The sequence below is a fragment of the Nyctereutes procyonoides genome, unplaced genomic scaffold, assembly GCF_905146905.1.
Source record: "Nyctereutes procyonoides isolate TBG_1078 unplaced genomic scaffold, NYPRO_anot_genome, whole genome shotgun sequence".
NCBI lineage: Eukaryota > Metazoa > Chordata > Mammalia > Carnivora > Canidae > Nyctereutes > Nyctereutes procyonoides.
Genome location: NW_026575133.1, coordinates 36,473,422 through 36,479,281, shown reverse-complemented (window position 1 = coordinate 36,479,281; position 5,860 = coordinate 36,473,422).

Below are 5,860 nucleotides of genomic sequence, written 5' to 3'. Positions count from 1 at the left end.
CCCGCCTGCCCCCCAGGGGGCCCTGGAGTTAGAGAACCCGCCTCCCAGCCCCAGGGCCCCGCCTTGTCCTCGGCACCGGGGTGCTAGCCCGCTTCCTGGGGGCCTCCCTCCAGCGCCCAGGCTCCTTCTCTCCCACCCCACGGTTCCTCCAGCGCTGGTGCCCCCCACCCACAACAAGAGCCTACGTCTGCCTCCCCCACCCCCGTGACCTTGGGCCATGTCCCTTCACCTCCCCAGGCCTCTGTCCCCGTCTGTCCCCATCTGTGACGTGGGAGAGCTGGGGGTTGGCGAGATCGGGATTCGATGGGCGGCGGCCTTCCTGCCAGGCCCTCCCAGTCTCTGGGCCGCAGCGAGGCCCACACTGGCGCACCTGCAGTCAGTGCAGCCACTTGCTGTCACCTGCTGTCAGCTCTGCTGCTGTGCCCTGCTCCCACTCCAGAGCATCTGGCCCTGAAAGGAAGGCTCCGTGCGGGCCTCCTGTCCTGTCCCCCAGGGCCCCACCTGCAGGCTCAGGGGACGGGGCGTAGGAGCTCTCCCCAGAGAGGCAGGGGCCAAAGGGCCTCTGAGCTGCTGGACCCAGAGAGCACGTGGCAGGGCGGGGGGGACATTGGAGGGCGATGAGGTACGGCCCCTACTGTGGCTCCTGGACGTCGTCCACCCCGTCCACGAGGGACCAAGGAAAAGACATAGAGTGAACAGGGCGCTAGAAGCACAGGGACAAAACCCGAATGGTGGCCACGGGATGTGGCTTGTCCCCCAGCCCCCACGAGACCCAAGAGGATGCCCCCCCCTTCCAGGCTGGGACGGATGATGCGGAAAGCAGGGGGCTTCAGGGGAGAGATGTAGGTGAGTTGTGCAGTGGCCCCACCAGGCAGGGTGTGGGGAGGAGCTTCCAGCATCTTCCCCCGGGAACCCCTCGCTGCAACCGTGGTCCCTTGGGACAGGGGTGCCCTGCAGTGCCCTCCCTGCCCGCAGAGCTTGGAAGGTGGCACGCAACTTGTCAGATGGAGCACAGAGCCCTCCCAGCCAGCTGCGAAGGTGGGGCTGTGGGGTCGGGGCTGCCCGGGCCAGGAAGGGAGGCGCCGTGCCCTCCGTAGGGCAGTTGGCTACTCAAGACCCCTGGTCCCAGCCAGACTTCACGATCGTGCTTGCTGGGCATGGTGGGCGCCCGGTCCCCAGTCCTGGCCACGTCCTTGGCCCCGAAGAGCCGCCACATCCTCATCTGCAGAAGGGTAGCGCTGCCCTACTCCCTCCCAGGGCCACGGAGCGGTTGTGCGAGGCCCCCCGGGAGGGGCTCCGTCCCGAGAGGGAGCAGGTTCTAACAAGCGGGGTGCCACCTCCAGGCTCTTGGACCCCAAATGTGACTGACGGAGCCAGATGAGGGCCGGGCTGCCCAGCACTGTCACTGCCTGGACCCGGCCAGTGTCACAAGGTGCCAGACACCCCGAGGTCTCCTTCGCTCCTCGTATGCCACCTGTAGGACCATGTTGTTCCCAGGGCCTGGCAACAGGGTGGCCGGGGGGGGGGGGGCGGCAGCGGACTCAGGTCAGAGGTGGTGCGGGCCCAGGGTGCTCAGGAGAGCCCGGCACGGGGCCAGTGCAGCTGACTTGGGGTCACTCCTTGTGGCCTTGGCCACGTCTCTCCAGGGCCTGGGGGCCTGGGTCTCCCAGCGGCGGGGTGAGAGCAAGGCCAGCAGGGGACACCCCCCACCATCCTGGGTTCCAGGGAGACCTGGGGTCAGGGTGTGCTGCCAGGAGAGGGGTGAGGTGGTGGCTCAGACCCAGATTTGAGGCCTGGGAGGTGGGAGAGGGCACCTCTGCTGGGCACCCCGGGGTGATTCCCCAGATGCCCCTCTGCAGACTCTGCTTCCCAGGGGTCTTACAAAAACATGGTGTCTGGGCAGCAGCCCCAGGAATTCCAAGTCCCTCAGCCAGGGCCTCTGTCCCCATCTGGATGGGGGTCCTGGGAAAGCTGGGGTGTTTCTCTAAGACTTTCCAGGTCCTGGCCACCCCCAGCCCACTAGGAGCTCACCTGTGGGCAGCAGGTGTTCCTGCAGGAAGGAGTCAGAGGCTGACCCCAGCAAGGCCACACTCTCAGCTCTGGGGCCTGTTTGGTGCCTGCAGGCCTGTCGTCCCGTTGGCACAAGCCCCACAGCCCGTTCAGAGGCGCCCAGAGCCGCAGACTTCGGTGAGGGGACCGGGCACGGGGAGGTGAACTTGTTCACGGGGCAAACGCAGGAGCCTCCCCCAGCAAGCTGGCAAAGCACCGGGGAGGGATCGCGTCTCTGTCCCTGGCCCGTACATGTGTGCGGGACACACGCAGACAAAACGAAAGGGGTATCAAAGGTGCTGAAGGAACGTCACCGTTTTCCTCGTGACTCGAATAATAGTGGGGCTCTTCGATTCCCACTGCACAGGTGAAGTGCAGACTCAGTCTCTTCCTCCTCCTTTTTTTTTTAAATGACTCCGAAGTTCATTTGCAAGGAACAGTGAACAAAGACAGCCAAGGCCCCCAGGGCCCCCGTCCTGATAGCACACCCATGTGCACCTCCCGCCCCATACGGCGGCATTCGACAGAAGTAGGCAATGAAGACTCCCATCCTCCTCGCTCACTAATCGCTGGAGAAAGCCCAGAGCCGAGCCGGGAGCGGCCCCGCGAGGGAGGCCCGTGCGGGGAGGAAGTGAGCCTCCCGCCCCAGTCCAGCCTTCGGATGACAACTGCACTCCCGCCGACCCCACAGCACCCACTAAGGACAGATCCCGAGGCAGAACCACCTGCGAAAGTGCTCCCTGAGTCAGGAAACTGCCCGAGATCACAAGTGTTGTTTGAAGACACTAGACTTGGGGCTCACTTGTTACGCAGCGACAGATAACCAATACAGCACACGGGATGCTTGAAGTAGAAGAGTCACAGAGAGGCATTTCAGAAAGGGAGACGTCAGAATCGTAGAGCAGAAGTCCAGCAAGCACGGTGGTTCCGACCCCCAAAATACGTGTTGCTCCGACCAACACACCAGACCCCGGAAAGCTGAGATGCTTCACACAGAAACCACTGCCCTCAGAGAGGTGCCACCGCGAATCCATGGTGGAAAGAAGGAATTTCAGTAACATTCCCGATAGTGCTGGCAAACTATTTGGCGGGGGTGGGGTGGGGTGGGTATATGACCTCATGGCAGCCCCTGCCCAAAATAAGTCCCGGATGGAATAAGAGATATTGTAAGCAGACGACGGCGAGGGGGTGGGCAGGTCAGGTGTGCTGGACGGCCTCCCAGCCCGACGGTGCCAGGATGGGTGCAGGGGACTGTGTTCCGTCCTGCCAGGGGAGCTACCCCCGTCCTCTGTGCTAGGCCACCCTGTGGTAGGTGCATCGAGCTGTAAGGACGAGCGCACACTTGGACTTGGTGACTTCACCCTCTGAATCTGTGCCGGGGAAAGAATCACAGAGGCGGCCCCAGATTATTTATCATCGTCCCAAATGACACAACCCGAATGTCCATTAATAGAAGTGACGGGATGTCCCTTCGAATTCTTAAGGTGTGATACATCCCCAGTATGATGAAATTTAAGATCGTATTCTCAACAACCGATCGCGTCAGAAACGCTGGAGATGCACCATAGAACGATAAAATAAGACGCACCCGCGCACCCGCAGCCGCCCCAGCATGGACACGGGTGAGACTGTTAACGGTGATTGTCTTTCTCTGGTCGAAGTGTTCGGCTTCATCTTTTCCCGTGTTTTCCAAATGCTCCACAGTGAACATGTCATTTTTATCATCATAAAAAGAGACAAACAGCGTATTTTTATTTATTTATTTTTAAGATTTTATTTATTTGTTCATGAGAGAGAGAGAGAGAGAGAGAGAGAGGCAGAGACACAGGCAGAGGGAGAAGCAGGCTCCCTGCGGGGAGCCCGATGTAGGACTCGATCCCGGGACCCCAGATCACACGCTGAGCCAAAGGCAGATGCTCTACCGCTGAGCCACCCAGGCGTCCCTAAGCAGCGTATTTTTAAAAACTGCACCACTCGTTAGCTATCTGTGGATAAAGATGTGTTTTGAGCGCCTGGTTTTGAGTTTCCCAAACTGACGAATCATGGGAGGCGCTAGGCCTCTCCCGCGTCCCTGTCAGCAGAGTACCCTGTCCTCTCGCCTCCCGCCTGCGCTGGGTACACATTAGCGCTTCGTGTTCTGGCTACAAGCACAGGGGCGGGGCGGGGCGGGGCGGGAATGACGACTCTGGTCCCCCCAGGGCCTCCCCACCGTGGTCCTGGACGAGTGGGAGCTGGAGACGTGAGGCTGATGCTGGAGGCTGGGAGATCCTGGGACTATCTGAAACGCGGGCGGCGGTGCTGGGCCCGGACTGGGCCGGGCTGAACTGGGCTGAGCTAGGATGAACGGGGATGAAGTGGGCTGAGCTAAGATGAACGGGGATGAACTGGGCTGAAGAGTTGGGCTGGGCTGAACTAGGCTGGGCTGAACTGGACTGAACTAGACTGAACTGGGCTGAGCTACGATGAAGTGGCCTGAGCTAGGATGAACTGGGCTGAACTGGGCTGAGCTAAGATGAACGGGGATGAACTGGGCTGAACTGGGCTGAGTTGGGCTGGGCTGGACTAGGCTGGGCTGAACTGGACTGAACTAGACTGAACTGGGCTAAGCTAGGATGAACTGGGACTGGCTGAGCTAGGGTGAACTGGGCAGGCTGGAAAGGGTTGGGGTGGCTGTGACTCAGCGGGACAGGCCGGGGAGGGCGCGTGAGCGAGCAGAAACGGAAGCACCTTGCGAACTGGTGACTGATTAGCTAGTCGGCCGCGGCGGTGATCCGTGTGAGACCGAGCTGTAACCGTCCTGTGCCCGTGGTGAGAACAGGGACCGAACCTCCCCGCTCACACCCATCTCCTCAGGGCCACGCTGGCAGGACGGGGCCACTGTCGTGCTACCCTAATGCCCTGGGGAAATCAGCTAACTTCGCCAGGTGGGGGGCCGTCTCCCCGGGAGCCGCCGGGGTGTCTCTGTGCTGGGGCAGTGTGGGGCCGATCCCCAGGGACCACCGAGGCCTCCGCCCGGCTCGGCCTCCCTGAGCCTCCACATCCCAGCACCCTGGCCTCCCCGGGCTGCGGGCTCCTGTGCACCCACAGGCCCCTGGCCGGGAAGCTGCGCCCTGACCGTTGCATAGGGCCTTGGGTGCCACCGTGGCCGAGCGCCAGGTGGGACGGCTTCCCCTGTGGCCGCAGGGAGCGAGGCTGCAGGCCAGCGCGGCCGTATTTTTAGATGACCCCATTTCTTTGCCGCCTTTGGCTCCCATGACTAATGGTGACGCCAGGGCTGCCCCAAGGCCAAAGCCGCGGTGTGACCCGGAGCCTCCGGATCCAGGGTCCCCGTCAGCAGCCTGCTGAAGCCCTCAGGGACGCCTCCTCCGTACCTCCCTGGGCGCCACTTTAACCACCAAAGATGTCCCCACCGCCCCCAGGGACCCCGAGTTTCGAAAGCCTTTGCTCACCAACCTGCATTTCCCCGCGAGAGTCACCTTTCCCCGGTTGGCAGGTGAACGAAAGGCCACTTGGGTACCTGTCAAGAACCCTTAGAGAAGCCAGGACACCAGGCCCTGAGCTGGGCCTCCACGTGCCCCCGAGCCTCCAGCTCAGGCTCTACAGCCCCCCCCCAATGCCTCCCGGTGTCCGCCCTGGTCCCTGGGGGCCGGAGGCCTCGGCCTCCCTGACGGGGCCAGTGTGGGCCTTCAGAGCGGCCGCCTGGGAGGAGCCGCACCTCCGCCCCCGCAGCCCCTCCCTCCCAGTGCAGACGGTGCTAAAAATACCCTCTGCCCGTGCCCACGTGGGGCCCAGCCCAGCCCAGGCCAGCCCA